Raw genomic sequence first — 17,958 nt, forward strand, 5'->3', positions numbered from 1 at the left:
TCCAATTTTGGACTACTGCATCAAATTTACCCCCATCAATATCATGCATTCCCTATGCATAGGAACTTGCTTCAAAATCTCCTCCATAAGCTTGCCATTGATATATTCTCCTATTTTTTATTCATAGTACACTAGCATTTTGTGCGCGCTTCGCGTGTGTAGAATGCTAGGCCACTTTGCAGCATGCGAAGTTGCCGTGCGATAATGCCGTGCAAACTTCATTCAATAATCTATTTCTTCTCTTTCTCCCTCCTATTTTCCCTCTCCATTTCCAAGATGATTTATTTCTCCCTCTTTCTCTCTCTCTCTCTCTCTCTCTCTCTCTCCCCCCCCCCCCCCAATTCTCTCTACCAAACTTAAAACTAAAAGTAGTTTATAAAATTTGTAACACACAATGCCAGACATAGAAACAGTCTCTTCCATACACCATACTTACAAACTTTCCTCTCGACATTAATGTAAGAAATCATATGCTTGCACGCGCGATACTTAAAAACAACAACGTTATACTGAAACGGGTCATAATCGAGACAAAGACCAAGTACCACAAAAAGAATTTCTATAAGAGGCCTAGTCAAAATGAAGCCACAAAGGCCAAGTATAAAGCACACAAGTGTTTCCAAGCACCATAGGCAAATGGGTGATGCCAACAAAAAAAGACAATGTCTCCAAGATGCCTAATAGAAAGAAAGCTTCCTCTTCTTTGAGTAATCATTAACAAAATCTTCCTCGTCGAGAAAAACATGCGAACGTGAAGCAAGGAATGATCCCATAGTTTCCATTGGTAATCGCATGGGCAATGCAATAGTCCTACCTCTCTCTTTACCACCTACATTGGAACAAAAATCACAATATAAGTATGTGGAACAACAACGTTACACTAAAACGGGTCATAATCGAGACAAAGACCAAGCACCACAAAAAGAATTTCTATAAGAGACCTAGTCAAAATGAAGCCACAAAGGCCAAGTATAAGGCATCAAGTACCATAGGCAAATGGACGATGCCAAAAAAAAAAGACAATGTCTCCAAGATGCCTAATGGAAAGAAAGCTTCCTCTTCTTTGAGGAATCATTAACAAAATCTTCCTTCTTGAGCAAAATATGTGAAGGGGAAGCAGGGAACGATCCCACAGTTTCCATTGGTAATCGCATCGGCGATGCAATGGTCCTACCTCTCTCTTTACCACCTACATTGGAACAAAAATTACAATAGAAGTACGTGGAACAACTAACAAAGATCATTTCATCCCAACAATAATTATACCTGGTCGAACATTTGTGAACCATTCCATAGGTACTGACAAACGTTGATGCAGCATCACAAAACAACCCAAATCCTTGAACCCATACTTGAACCAATGCCTTTGTATCTTATCAGTATGAGAGCGTTGAAATCTCTTCTTATGGTCAACCTCGTACATATGCACCCGAAAACATTGCGTGTATCCACAATGTACAACTTCAATAAAAACTAGGAGCTTGATGTCAATATTAACATCATTATATAAACACTCGATGATCCTTGCAAGTGTCCTTCTTATGATATCATCAGGAGCTATTGTGAGCAACGTGCGCTGTAGCTCCTTTTGATAGCTGGGTAATAGTGCCACTCTAAGGTAGGCATTTGCAAACGTTAAATAAATAGTGAAATATGAAAAAAAAAACTTCCAAGAGAGTATACACCAACCAAACAACATGGCACAGAGAGCAATTCATATATATGCAAAATCGGTGTCCCTACATGGTCGTCAATAACTACATCTCCACAAAGAAAGCAATAGAGAGAAATTCAGATATATGTAAAACCAATGTCCCTACATGGTCGTCAATAACTACATCTCCGCAAAGAAGGCAATCCACATTACTGCACCTTTCGAAGAACATTCTTGTATATAATGTTTGTGGTCATATCCCCATCCTCTTCACTAATAGCACTTTCACACCATGCGAAGATTTTACCCTTGACAATGCAACATACAGTTGACCATGTGTAAACATTGGTGTCTTTAGATAAAGCCCAACAATGAACAAAGTCTACCTCTGTGACTTGTTGATTGTCATAGTGAATGCCAATCGGATGGGAAACTGTCTCCACTTCATAATAAATGGCAATTGTGCAGCATTCAAAACAAAAGTAATCTGGGAAATAAAAATTCGTTCGCCCACATTTGTCTCTGTTATTATCTGAGCATCTATCACTTTCCTATTGAAAGCTCTACATATCAATCGCGTACCATTACACATACCCCTTCCTAGGTTTAGGTTTCTAAGAAGAATAATAGGTGCATTTATCTTCAGCAGCAATAAATGAGGAGGAAATCCACCTCCAAGGTACAATCTATTTAAATACTCAACAAAATACAAAAATGAGTTGTCGATCTCTGCAATCAAATCTGCACTATAATATTGCCTGACCTCCCTTGGCATTAGTTGCAATGCACGATCATTCAAAGTAGCCACCTCTATATTCCGTGAGGCAAGTATAGCCCGCTCACTAAAATATGATGTGTAGTCACCCACATTGGACACATCACTATAGACACTATCAATCAAGGTTTTGATAGACTGCCCTTTTAATACCATGCTAGGTGGAACACACAACTTATCACAACTTTCGATAATACCCACTCCATCCCCTATTTATTGAATCCAATAGATGAACCCATTGTCCACCACACTACCAGTTGTTGACACTCGCATATTGCGAGATAGCCTTAGCACCCTTATGTAACGCCACAAATTAGAGTAAGACAATGCAACATTAACAATATTCTCACGTGTTCCTTTTACCACAATCGGCAAGAGCTGCCTAAAATCCCTTCCAAACAAAACAACTTTTTCACCACATGGCATATCACAACTCATAACATCTCTTAGAGTTCTTCAAAGACATATCGATGGGCCATAGGAGCCTCATCCCACAAAATAAGGCTCGTTTGTCTCAATAACCGAGCAAGGTCACTTTGAATAGGAATATTGTAAGTGGATCGATTATTTAATTCTACTGGGATTTAAAATCGCAAGTGAGCTCTATGACCACCTGGTAAAAGCAAGGCATCAATGCCACATGTTGCTGCTGCCAGCAATATATGACCACCACTGCGCACCTTCACAAATAAACATTTATATAGGAAAGTCTTTCCAAACCCACTAGAACTATCCAAAAAGAATACATCCCCAGTATTTGTATAAATAGCATCCATGACTTCATTAAAGGAAATTCTTTGTCCCTCATTCAACATTCCCTCCATGGATTCAGACCCTATGTTGCTCTGATATATTGTATGCATATTCATCTTGCAAAAGAGGGTTAGTATGCGGTTGTGAGTTTGGTTGATGAGGTCTAGGCAACCCATCAAAATCAGAGAGTCTTTGCCCTACATGACGTAAAAGGTATTGCAGATGTAACAAAGCTATGTTAGATGCCTCATGTTGCAGAACACCAAGAGAGGCGTGCACGTGCTATAGCTGCAATCTATACATGATATCCTCTACCTTTGGCACCAAAAATCTTTCCCATAGATGGCCAGGCCGAGCTGGCTCACAAAAGACCAAAATTGCAATAAACAAAGTATGGAGCTGAGCACTAGTTTGCACAGAGGTAGCTTCTTCTAAGCACACAACATATTCATTATCACTCTCCAACATGCCTCTTGCAATGCAAGTATCCCTAAAAGTATCATAGATAACATTATCAATAGTATGCAAATCTTCAAAAGAAGTACATCCTCGACACTCTGTTAAAAGCATCCGCAAATAGCAGAGCTCACCACAGGTAGGTGCCACAAAATACATCCGACCACATGTATTCCCACGCTTCCTCCTAGTCCATATCTTATGTCGTGCATTCCACACCCAATACACTGGAAAGTCTTGGTAGTGAATAGTCCTAGCCTACCATTCAGTAAGAGTAGTTTTCTGGAGGTCTTCATTCCGCACAACATCTGGTATACTATCTGTATCTCAAAATACCACATAGTTCTCACAAGGTAAGTGTACATACAAACATTGTATATCAGGCTTTTCATTGTGCAATGCATAATCATAGATCCACCAACATGCCTCAGAGGCAGAAACATATTGTGCATCCAAATAACTTTGTATCTCATCCACCTCATGAACATCGCCACCATTCCGGACTGAATCAACCCCAACAAAAAATTTGACAGTTGCACGGTCATGCCCCTTGTACACATACTTATACAAATACTTAACAACCGCAATTATCAAGCACACCTCCACATTTATGTGTGCATTGTATTTCTTACTCAAGAATGGATTATACGGAACAAGCCATTTATTATCAATAACATTACCATTTATGATCATAGAGTTTCCATAATCTCGTCTTCGATAAATGGGATTGCCAAAAGTATTAACCATTGTCATATCCACTAATTTTCGCGGGTAATCTTTAGTACATCTACCCTTGTCCATACAGGGACTCTTGGGGTTCAATCCTCCACAAGGGCCATGAATGTTGCACTTTGAAATTGTCTCAAATAAGGTTGGAAACTTAACTCTATCGGGCAACTCAGCACAAACCAGCCTATCGTAGTGACATGCTTCAGAAGGTTTGAAAGATGGCTCTAAAATTAGCAAAGTATGAGAATGTGGTAGCCCCATCTTTTGGAATTCAATCACAGTAACATAGCTTGCAACCTTTCCAAAGAGATCCTTCCGCAACAATGTGTATATTAAATCAGCATGCTTTTTATGAAACACGTGAGCAGTCAAATCTGGAAGGTCATTAGCACTTTGCCTAGGCAATAAAGCATTAGTTATCTCCAACCACTTTGGATTGCATGTCATTGTTATAAAAATGTTAGGTTTTCCCTTGTATCGCACTACAGCCATGGCATCCTAATATAATTGATACATGTGCCTTGGCCCACCCGTAAATGACGATGGTAAAACTATCCTTTTGCCAATAGAGGCACCAACAATCTGCTTTGTCTCATTATCGTTTGCCCCCACCATGTCTGCCAGGCCTTTGTAGGCCTCCGATTGCAACACTGATAGATTCTGGCGACACTGCTCTATACTACAATAAGCATCAATAATAAATTGTTTCAATAGTCGATCAACATGCAATATGCACACCTCAGTATCTTCGCGCATTGGAAGATGGAATGCATAAGATTGCATTTGGGTAACACAATTTTTATTGGACAATTCATATATGTTAACAGGAACACTAACATTACTGTAGGAAACCTTTACATGACAACCATCATCTCCCATAGGAAAAAGGAGGACATATAGCATTGGCATATATGCTCTATGCAAGTTTGAAATAGCAACACATCGACCACCGCGAGTGTAAACATGAATATCCTGACGATCAAGAGTATCCTTATCACCTTGCCCTAGCATGATAGCTGCAACCTCAATTGCTACAGGAGCAGAGTATTGTTTTTGAACACAAAAAATACTCATTCTTAGTTCTTGCACGGGATTATTTTGCAATTGCAAACCCACTGACCTAAAAGCCAGTGCATATATGTTGTGTCGATGCATTATACATTGAAGTTCCCTTAGCAAATTTGGTAATAAATCATGCATAACCCCCAGCCTATTAAACAACTCATGCTCGATATCATAAACATAGAGTTTTGCAAATCTTGGCCTTTCTTGACGCTGCACATCAGGAAGCAAAGTACCTATACGGTGATAGACAAAGCCATGCACTCTAAAGGTGTAACCATTCCCGATAATAGGTAGCTCGTCAACATTAGCTTTGAGTGATACAAATGCAAGAGCACTATTGTATGCTCGTATGTTGTTTTTAAATATCCTACTCTGAGGGTGCATACCATGCAACAAATCATGCAATGGTTGTGGTGGACATTGCAATGGTGGCAACATTACTTTTCCATTTCGACAACAATGCCTTCCAAACAAAATTGACCCTTGCACCCGAGTCTCGCACCTCCACAACTTAGCTGAACACCTTTCACACATTACACAAATACTTCCCATGGAATGCACATTCGGCTCTTAAAATAATAGTATTGATGTTGCTAGGTGAACATCCGTTTTAGGGAAAGCATTTAAACAATCCACCACTCTGGGGATAAAAAACAACAATATTATGAACATGTGACTCATTAACCACAGAATTTTCCACATTGTGGTGATTTCCAAATTCTAAACCAGCATGCTGTTCAACTGGCTCATTATCCCCATTTATAAATTCAACATGGCGAGACACACTCTCACAAACCACTCCATTAAGATTTCCCCCATTCTGGCACTTAGACATTGAAACATTACTAATATGTGACTCGATAATCACATGATTAAGACCATTGCAACCACCCATTGATGGCAAAGCATTCATCAAATCCACACCAAACTATCGTGGGGCTTGAAATCCCCTAATGGTTCTATCCGTTGATGGCAAAACATTAGCCACGTCTATACCAAACTGTGGTTGGCCGAGTTCACGATGACCACTTAGAATCTCTTGATGAAATGTCAAGTTTTCAATATCTCTACAAATGGGTCTACCATGATCTAAAATCCTTTTCTGAGCCCTGAGCCTAGCAAGTTATCGTCACTCATACCTTGTGGATGTAAGCATGTCCCTACGAACACGCAACACAGTTTCTGCCAGTTGCTCGATGCAAACATCCCATATTGATCAGATAGCCACAAAACCTGCTATCAACGTAGACACATTTAATATTTAAATATTTAAATATTAAGATTAAATATATACACATTCCAAATTATTTGACTGCTTCTGATAAAATCTAACTCCAACTTGCCCAAAAAACTCTAATCTTGACCAAGACTATTAAGTTTCCCACTCAAAAAATCCAAACAAAATGACAAAAACAAATCCTAAGCTAGACAAACAAAAAAAAATCTAGCTACAAATTATCAAATCAAACAATCATGTAAAAAATTAACCTAACAAGAATCCTACAAAACTAAAGTTTTTCTAGGGGTTTTTGTTTTTGCAAAAACACTCAACATATTTAGCCCTTCCCCTAGTCTGAAAGCATTCATGCGCACCAGTTGCTTTCATAAAATGATGCAACATTTATGAGTCAATCAAAAATCAGGTCCAACGATCTATCCACAATCTTCTCAACAAACTGAAGATTTAAAAAATCCATGAAATTATCGTCAAAATTATGAAAAAATTTTTATCTAAAAGTTTTGAGACAATCCTCACTATCCAAGGAAAATACATGATCCTTCAAAATCTTCAAATCCCACCCATCCAACCTAAGAGAGAACACATTACTTCTAGAGGTTCTAAACATAGGTTCAACTCTTTTTTTGTTGCTCAACTCTAACTCATCCACAGATTTATCTATGAAATCATGAACAACTTCTTCAAAAGACACTATGCAAGGATCTCCCACCTCAATATCCAAATCAAACACAATATCAAAAAGAGTCAACTTCGAACTCCCAACACCACAAGAACCAAATACATCAACACATGGGGACTCTTTAGGATACCTAAACTCACCACTTAACTCATCAACAAAACATGATTCCATTGAGTCTTTCACACACAAAGAGTAGTAAACACCTTTCATAGTATCCTTACAAGTAACCTCACAAGAAACTTCACAAGAAATTGAAGAAGCTTCCATGTCTACATCATCACAAACAATGTCTTCACAATGCAACCACTTCAGGTCAATAACATCAACTAAAAACTCCTCAACTACCAAATCTCCAAATACCTCCTCACAAACACCTTCCAACTCCATTTCCCTAGTTTTAAACCTCTCCTCCCTTAATATTTAATCCTTTTCATAGCCTACTCAAATTTCTTTTTCATCAATGTTACTCTCAGGATCCTCAAAATCCCAATCAGAGTCATCACAAACATCATCAAACTCTCCAGGAGAACTTAAAGAAACTGAAAGACTTTCAGATGAAATTTTTTCTTCTTCATTCCTAAATCAACCATACAATCATCCACACAACTATCAAGAAGCATGAGGTCAGGTCTACTCAAAACAACATCAACAACTTCACAAACAAAAGCCTCTCCAACGCTACTCACACCATCATCAACCAACTGACAAGACTCACAAGAGTCAACAACAACAAGATCAAAATCACAACATGAGTCAAAACCTATAACCTTAACACCCACATCTAAAAAATCACTATCATACTCATCAACCCCATCAATCTCTTCAGGCAACAAATCCGAACCCTCAGCTTCATCTTTACATCTTCCAGTTTCTAATCCCTCCCCCTCACGGTCTTCTAAAAAACTCAAAAAATCCTCCTCAATACTCTCTAAATATCTCAAACACTTAGATCCATATATACCTTTACTACTATCAAGGTAAATAAGCTCACTCTCTAAGTTATCATCGCTTTCTTCAATGCTTTCAAGAATATCAGAACTTTCATAACTCCTTTCTTCATAAAAAACATCAAAACTTTCTCAACTCTCATCCTCCCCCCCCCCCCCCCCCAAAGAACATGAAATATATTGGCTCTTTAGACACTCTGGTCTCTCCCTATCTTCTTTAAGACTCAGCTCCATCTCTAGCTCATCTCTTTCTATTAAAAAATCACCTTCATAGCCCTTAAACTCCAAAGTAATGTTAGTCAATCCTTCCTCTTCAAATAAATCACTATTCACTTGACTAGCATTATCCATGGTCAACAAAGGATACAAACTCACACTCCTAGATTTTTTACTTCAATCATATTCAATCAAACAAGTATTTTTCTCCTCAACCACTCTAAGGACTTTCTCCTTATAAACTTCAATCAAGTCAACTCATCTCTTCTAAACAAAGAATATAGTATACCTCCCTCAATATAGGCATAACTAACTCTCTTCTCCTCAAAGACTTTTCTTTCAACTCACATTGAACTCAACCTCTCCCATGGTTCTTCAAACCCTAAATTTAATCCTAACTCTTTTTTCTCTTAGCCTTTTTCTCTTGATATTTTTCCATCTTCACTACCTCCTCAAGGGTTTTAGGATTCTTAACTTGTAATTTTATTCTCCAGTCTTTTGATTTTAACCCATTAATGAAATGCAATATTCTCAACATACCTAGAGCTATCTCACCTTCAGGCAATGTCAAACTCCATCATTCCCATAACCTTTCTACCACCTTAGTTAAGTCCTCCGTGCACTGATCCTCTTTTTGCATATAAGTTTGTATTCTTGCCCAAATCTTGCTCTGGCTTTCTCTTTTTTTAAATCTAGATAGAAAAGCAGTTCTAATGGTTTCACAGTCTAATTTCTGTGAAGGTCTTTTAAATTTCAAGCTTCTCTCAAAATCAACTAACTATTGTTAACCCCAAGTCGAGATGGCGGAGAAATGAAGGAAAAATAAAAAAAAACTTGGAAAAAGAGCAGCTCGTAGGATCAACGGCACGTCGGCTAGGTGATAGATAGCCATTAGAGCTCGCTTGAAACGCTTGAAACAATAAGTGGTCCGTGGGTCTTGGCGGTTGAGCGTGAGCTCCCACTACATTTTGGTTCCGTTGGTGCTGGGACCAACGGATTCAAGCTTGAGCACTTGTACGCCTCATATCAAGCATCGAAGTAAGGGATTCATCCCTGAACTGGAGCTTGAGATAGGTAGGAAGTTGGGTTTTTTGATCTTCGAAGCAAGTAAGTATTTTAGGTTATTTTGTTTGTTTGATGATTGGAAAACATGGAGAAATAATTTTAGTTTTTTGCTTTTGATTCTTGTGGCATTTAGCGTAGGTTAGGATTAGGAAATCAAATTGGAAAAGGGTAGGTTTACCGTTGCAAAACAGGGAAAAACAGGGCAGAAATCATGCAAAAAATGGCAAAAAGATCGCTTGGGATGCTTAATGTCGGCAAGTGACTGATTGGGAGCATCCAAACCTTACCGGGAAAGGGGTTTAAGAACCAAGAGGCCAAGGAAGAGCTCACTTGCAACCCTTGCAGAGAGAGAGAGAGAGAGAGAGAGAGAGAGAGAGAGAGAGAGAGAGAGAGAGAGAGAGCCTGTAGAGAATCGATTCGATCTTGTCATCGGAGAGCCTATCAATCGCTTCAGGTATATCAATCACTTCCCCTTGCACCCTAGTTGTGATTTGGAAGGTTGTGTGTGAAATGATTAGTTAAATCATCAGTTTTGATCAAAATCGCCTCGGCGCTGCATCGTTGCATGCAACTCGGCCTGTCCAAGCGGCCGGTTTCTGGGTCGAGTCCCAGAATCGGACCTCGACCCTTTGTCTTTCGGCTGACTCGACCCAAAACCCTATTCGGCCCATCTGAGTGACATCACTCGATCCCACTTACAAACTCGGCCCTTGGCCAACCATCCCGCTCTGCCCTCGACGTGTTTAAGTGACCCAATTCGACCCTCAGCCTGTTCAAGTGACCAATTTGGCCCTCGGCCCGCACAAAACTCAGCCCTCGGACCGTCCGAGTGACCCCCTCAGCCCGTCCAAGTTAGCACCTCCGCCTGTCCGAGTTCATCCCGTCCGAGTCACCCACTCGGCCCCCTGTAATTCAGACAAGTTGGGCCGAGTGTGGACTTTTTCAAATTTTCCAAAAATTTGACTAGACCCAGCTAGAGCTCAGCTGCAGAACTTGTCGCAAGTCCTCCTAACGCTCAGAACTCAACTCTGGTGCAAGGAATATGCAAGATCGTAAGGCACAGCCGCTTAGTAGCTTGCATAGGCTATCGCGAGACCTAGAGTCCTACAGACAACCTGCTGAGCCATAAACCCTAACTGGACCAAGAACGAGCAAGGCAACGTAGCAGGAAAACCCAAAACCCTGTCAAGACGGCTAGAGAATTTGATCGACAAGCCTATCAGGCCCAAAACGAAGTGAGAGTGCCTAAGATGCTTAAGGAAAACTGAAATCTTGATTAAGCAAAAGCACACGGGAAGGAACACACACACATTGAGAGGATATAAATTGAGGATTGTATTTAATAAGTCAAGAAACTCACTCAGATAAACAACTCAAGGAACCCACCAATAGGAGAAGACCCAAAGACATAGATAGACTATCGACACACGAAGTAGGACCAAGCAAGTGGTGCCAAAGAGGTGGATTTGACAAACTTACTCAACCTGATTGATAGCTTGGTGGAGCACGATAACAGGACGATGGCAAAAGAAAACATAGACCACAGGCCGAACGAGAAACTCGACTTAAGAGTCTTCCCAGAGGCGATTCAGTAGCTGGTTAGTAGCTACGATGCGCACACCCGGTATGAGCACCGCAACAGGACAACAGATGCCATCATCGCAGACTTAGAAGAGGAGAGGAAGCTAGCCCACAAGGCATTGCAAAGCATAGTAGAGTACAATAGAGACCAACATGCTAGGAGCCAAAGGCTAAGCACAGAATTGTGCAAGGTACAGCGGGTGCTGAACCTAGCCGATAGAAACCGAACTGATCAGGAGAGAGCCCTGGAAGGAGACTTAACGCTGAGCGAGCTTCTCATGAAGCGATTGCTAAACAACATAGTAGCAGAGCAAAGTGTCGCAGCACTAGGGACATCACTGCTAGCAGGATTAGAAGCAAACCAAGGCTCCAAGAGCCAGTCCAAAATCCCAATCGTTGCAAAGCAGCTCGACAAGTACTAGCCCCACGACGATCCATACAGTTTCGTAGAGTAATTTGAGCAAGTCTGTGAAGCCAACAGCCTCACAAACCTGACTCTCAGCGCTCTCAAGCGATCGGGCTTTGCTTAGGTGACAAGGGTAGGACTTGGTATACGAGTTTAGATGCCGCAGAGCGAACCAACTTGCAAGAATCTCTTCAGCTTGGATACTTCGACAATCTGCTAGTGCGACTGATGAATGTCAAGCAGAAGGAGGAGGACATTCGCGATTACATGACCCACGTGAGGAGTCTCTTCAAGAGAATCCTTATGGGTGAATGACCAATTGAAAGAGCAGTGTCAACTATATTCATCAACATAATTCAAAATGAGGAACTATATAAGGCTTTGGCAGGCAACTCAAGCTTGCAGCGAGATACACTAGCTATGGTTTTTGAGGAAGCCATCAGAGTTGACGACCAGCTGAAAGAGAGAAGCTCTAAGAGCTTAAACTCAGAAGAAACCAACTCGTGGAGCTCAGAGAGAGCTTCAACCTCTAGCGAACGATCATGCCCAACCACGCAAGATAAGGGGAAAGCCACCGAGACAAACCAGGACTTGGCTAATGTAAAGATGGAGATAGCCAAGCTGCAAGACATGTTGAGACGACCAACGCGCCAACACGTTCAATGTGTGTACTATGGCAAAAACCACTTGCCAGCCGAGTGTCAAGACCTTAGGTCAAGACCTTGCACTAACTATAGTAGATTCGGTCATGACGTTGCACATTGTAGATTACCAAGAAGACTTCCGTACTCGCAACCATACGGCCAGCCCTATCTAGCAAACAAGCCGTAACCATTCTTCGGGAGGGGACCCCCATTGGTCCTTCCAGCGCCTAACGACATTAAGCCTGTTGTTCCTAGGATGGACATAAACCCTACAGGCATACCTAGACCACCTGGTCTCTACGTGACCCACCCACCGAGTGATGCTCCAGTCCACTATGTGGAAGAGCCGAATAAGGAAGAGACTTACATATGCCCTTACGTCTCGCACGATGACAAGGACAACGAAATCCTTATGGACTATCAAGCAGTATTGGTGATGGCATTAGGAAGAGGACGAGGTAGGGGCCTAGGAGGGCAGATGTAGGATCCAATCATCTGTTGGACTTGTGGTCACCAGGGCATGTCTTATCACGCTTCCCTAAGAGGGAGCAAGAGAACAAAGACAAAGCTGACCTAAGGTGCATTGGGTGTGGGATCACTCATCTCTTTGTCGACTGCCCAAATCGAAAACCATCTTCGAGTTCAACCAACATGCCATCTGTCCCATTGGGGCTATTTGGTGTTGATAACCTCGATGGGGAGGCCACACCTATCCCATTGCGGGTCATGACTGTGCCTAGACTTAGCAGGCCGGCATATCACTGCCAGGGCCTAGCAACCTTGATGCAACATCGATAGGGAAGAAGAGCCGTAGGCGGAGAAAAAGAGGCCTGAAGCTAAGGTTCCACTGAAAACTGAGAGTGCTACTACTCTGCTTGCTGGAAAGAAGGTCACTGATGTAGAGGCAGAAACTTCAGCCCCTAAGACGATCGAAAAGGGAAGTGCTAAGGTAGGGGAATACCCGCATATTCGAAGCGCCAACTAGAGGCCATAGAGAAAGTGAAGGAATGGGTAAAAGAGGCCCAAGAGCACCTAAAGGATGCCAAGCCCATCCTAGAGGAAGAGATTGATGATCTCTTCAACATAAGCACACCAGTCTCACCCCCTCGACCAAAGTCGGGGGATGTGACCGCACCACAAGCAATACCGCTTAGGCCAAGTCATGATGCTACAGGCCCACAAATCAATCACAGCCATTGGCCAGGACAATCTGGATTAAGAGAGAGACGAGCAGCCAACGACCTGCTTACCACGTTGGTGACCACCCCTGTGACGCTAAGTCTGGGAGACCTGCTTAAGCAACATCCCACCCTATGGCAAGACCTGAAACAGTGGGTTGAAGGATCACAAGAGCAAGATGCTGATCTGCACGACCATGATGCAGAGACACAAATACCAACTTTGACATTGCACTTTGTACCAAAGTCCTTGCATGTTAATGCCTTCTAGGAGGGCACCGAAATGCATGCAGTCTTATCGGTCCTAGCCCTAGGTGACACAACGAGAAAGGGGATTGTAGACACGGGAGTTGGGGTTAGTGTGCTTAGCCATGCAGGGCTTCAAACTTGGGAAAACCCACCTATTGAGACTGCTAAGTTTAATGTCACACTAGCAAATGATATGAGAGTGAAACCATTTGGGGTGCTAAAAAACTGGCCAGTGAAAATCGCAGATGTCTCGTTCTCGGTTGACTTTATAGTCATGAAGGGTGTGGACTACGATATCCTATTAGGCCGACCCTGGATGCGCAATCCCAGAGTCATCGAAGATTGGGGTAATGGCTTAATCTTCCTTGGCAATAGAACAGACGTCGTGAGGGTAGAGATGGACACCTAGAAGACCTCACTAGTCGACTTGGATGCCATCTCCGCGATGCTTAAAGGGAACGCTCAAGTCAAGAAGTCCTATGGACCCTTGACCAAGTATATTCCATGCCTTGAGGACGAGCGAGATTGGATGCATGTCCTTGCTACAATCTACTTGCATTCTCAGATCATGAGGCATACGAGCAAGCCATCAAGACAATGGGCAAGTCTAAAGATGCACCCTCTGTACCAGTTCTTGCATGATGGCAGGAACCCTTCAGGGAGATCTAAACCTGTCACCTTTCAAGTGCCAAATAACAAGAGGGAACTCCAGGAGATTCTGGAATATTTAACGGGCAAGCTAGCTGGCAATCCAACAGTAAACTTCAAACCACTCCAGGATCTCTTAGATGAATCCGAGTGGCAATGGACCAGGGTGCATGACTTGAACCTCATGTACAATTGGGCCCTAATCCCCGATCAAAGACAAGAGATATACCAAGACCTAGGAGACAACAAGTAGTCTGACAAAGAGGACTCCAACAACGAATACGAAGATTGCCGATATTTCAGTGATGAAATCAAGGGTGAGATGGATATCATAGAATACGACATTGAGGGACGGAAAATAGAACAAATACAGGCAGACTCCAAGCCGCAGAAAAAGAGTGTCTTTAGGATAGAGCGAGGGGTCATGCGCATCGATTGTGATCACGCTTGGTTGGAACACGTAGGAGCCATAGATTTTGATCAAGCAGGCCTAGCCCAATCCAATATGACACCAGTGCTTAGGACAGAGTCACCATCTGAGTTGCGACCACCAAGGGAGACCACCTCTTCTAGCAAAGACGGGGAGTTTGACTCTAAGTCGGAGGTAAGTTCAGATAGCGACCCAAAGATACCTAGGCCGGTCAAGACCAGAAGCACCAAGGGGGACCTACCCGTCCACTTGAGGCGCAAACGGTTGAAAGAGGAAAGGATAAAACAACCCAGGGACACACGAATGGAAGAACAAAGAAAACCGCAAGACCTCCCTAAAAGATTTACGAAATTCAAGAAAGGGGATAGGGTAGTGATCCTGTTGGGTGCCAAACGTTAAGGGCAAACGAGTGAACCGATCGAGGGACCAGCCAAGGTCAAGGAGGTGAACCTAGCCCAAGAAGGGAAGACACCTCGACCAGTCTTCATTGCCGATGACTTGATTGAGGAAGAGGAAACAAGTCTTGTCTCTCTCTTGCGAGATTACATAAACATATTCGCTTGGTCTTTAGAAGAGCTTAGGGGGGTAGATCCGAGTGTAGTAACTCATAACATACCCATGTGTTGAGTGTTGAAATGACCTATTTTTTGGCTGATTTTTGTTGTTTTTAAGAGCTGCATGGTTTATTTTGTGACATGATTGATTGGTTTGGAAGTGTTTTGAGAGTGTTTTGGATAGGTTGGAATGGTTTTATTAAGCTCATGATGTTTATTAGTAGAGATGTGAAGTTTTGATGATGTTCAGATTGGTCTTGATTGCTTCTGTTTTGTTCTGTTTTGTTCTGTTTTCTCTCTGTAAGGAGAGATGGAGTATTGATTGAAAGGTTTTGAGATTTTTTGAACGCTTATTGAGTGATTTTTTATGGTTTGGTATGAGTTATGTGGTTCTGATGCTTTCTATTGACCTTCTGTAACTCTCTGATGAGCTTCTGATGAGCTTCTGTAGACCTTCTGTATGCTTCTGTATGTGTTCTATTGGATGAGAGTGTAGCTTGTGAAAGTTTTCTAACCTTGGAAAGAGGTGAATACAAGTGCAAAAGAGCTAAAAGAAGTGAAAGAAGTAGCTGCTGAAGACTCAAGTAAAGACTGGAGTGAAGTGACAGTGGTGAGCTATGAAAGGACACTGTAGTGGCTCTGGTGCCTCTTCATATCAGACACACCTCTTGGGAGGAGTATCCACGACCTAAGAAGGATTATTGTGAGTGATTATGAGATATTGTAGAGAGGATATGATGTATTATTGATGGAGAGAGAGAGAGAGAGTCAGAGATAGTCAAATTTATTAAAATAGAGTGATTGTATATGAGAGATTTAGAGAGAAGGCTATGAAGACATTGAAGATGAGTACTATGTGATGTATTTCCATTCAAAGATGGTGTATTCCTTTGCTTTCTTTGTTCTATTGATGGAATTTGTGAAGATATTGAAGAATATGGTTGATTCTATCAAATCCGTGGGAGATCTACATGATACTGCATGAAGATTTGTTGTGCCTGGTGTTCTTTTCTTCATTGTGATCATATAAAAACTAATAAAAAAGCTTGTTGATGTTACAAGATAGATTTTCTTGCAGGAGAAATCCCTTTTCCTTGGTGTTCCTCTTGGGGCTCCATGTTTTTGGTGCGCAACCGGGGAAACTTGCCATCAACAAGCACCAGAAGAGGCTGAAAATGAAGGAAATGGCATTGCCAAGAAGAGAAGAATTCAATGGATGTTTGTAAAGTTCCTTCTTCCACTGAAGAGTTGGAATTTCTCATAATCAAAGCCACTTTCCACAAGAAGTTCATCCCACAATGGTGGAAACACATCACCATCATGATGCATGCTCTATGTGGTGGACAGTTTCCTCTTCCTGTTGAAGCAACAGAAACTTGCATCTTGGTGGCAAACTGTTTGGGGACAAACTAAAGAGCAGAAACAGAGAGAATGACCATACATGGAAGATTTGGCATTCATTGAGAAGTTTCCAGACATCATCAAATGGGAGATTATGAAGAAGCTTCAGGAGTCTTGGTTTGTAGAGGTTCACAAAGACAAGAAGGAAAAGAGTTGGAATTTGTTCGTGGATGCTCAACAAAAAGATACATGGGATGCTTGGTGCACTGATAATCTTCTGTTTGTTCAATTAGCAACCCACTGGAAGTTGGTAGACAGAGTGTTTTTCACAACATACACTATTGAGACCATCAGAAGCTAGCATTACTATGATGATGGCACCACTACAATGCTTAGACGTATGCATTTTGACACCTTCAGAACCGAATACCTTCCTCTATGCAGTGGCATGAAAGCAGAATTCAGAGACGTTGAAAAGGAAGAAGTAGAAGAAATGTTGGCAAGAGAGTCCTCCAGAGACTAAACCCTTCTGTTATCCCTCTGTGGAGCACTAACAACATAGTGGAGCCAACCCCCTGATGAATGACGCAATAAAGAGGCAAGCGTTAGAACGAGTCCAGAGGTACGTGAGACTGTTGGTTGTTGGCTCCAGTTGGTAGGGTTCCACTGTTGCTGCTAATTTGGCATTGGGGAAATTGGTTGGGACCATTGTTGTTGTGGTTGAACCATCATTTGAGGCATTGATTGTGGCCACTGTGGATTTGGTGCACTGTACTGTGATACTGGGGGCATCTGTTGGTAGGGGTAAGGGACTGTCCCTGGGACTGCATTTGGTGGATACATCATTCCTGGCATCAGAGGAGGTAGGACTCCTTTTCCTGGATTCATCACCAATCTAGCTTCCACTTCATCGTATAGTCTTGCACCTTCTGTTGCAGCTTGCAGTGCGAAGCTCTGAATCAGAATCAGAACAGAGATCCCTCTGCACCAGCCCAACCTGTTTATGCAGTGATTACAGAGACTCCTCAAAACCCTACTGCCAGTACCTCAGGAGGAGAAAGCTTGAAGGATTACTTATCCAACTTAGTTGCAAATATAAAAAAGGAGTTGATGGATGTGATTACAGAGCAGCTACAGACGCTGAAAGTGAATACCGCCAGCATATCCAATGTTGCAGGAGCAGGAAGAGATATGATGCGGTCAAATACTTGGTGTGGTAAGTGTCATCAAGCAGGCCATTTAGCCACTGAATGTACACGAAAACCAACCATTCCTGGAGCTTTATGTCCCTACTGTTTGCGGAAGAACCATACAGAGGATATTTGCTCTCTGAAGGAGATGCATGATA

The sequence above is a fragment of the Lygodium microphyllum genome, chromosome 8 (genome assembly GCF_053477565.2).
Source record: "Lygodium microphyllum isolate KBCC chromosome 8, Lygodium_microphyllum_v1.1.10, whole genome shotgun sequence".
Lineage (NCBI taxonomy): Eukaryota > Viridiplantae > Streptophyta > Polypodiopsida > Schizaeales > Lygodiaceae > Lygodium > Lygodium microphyllum.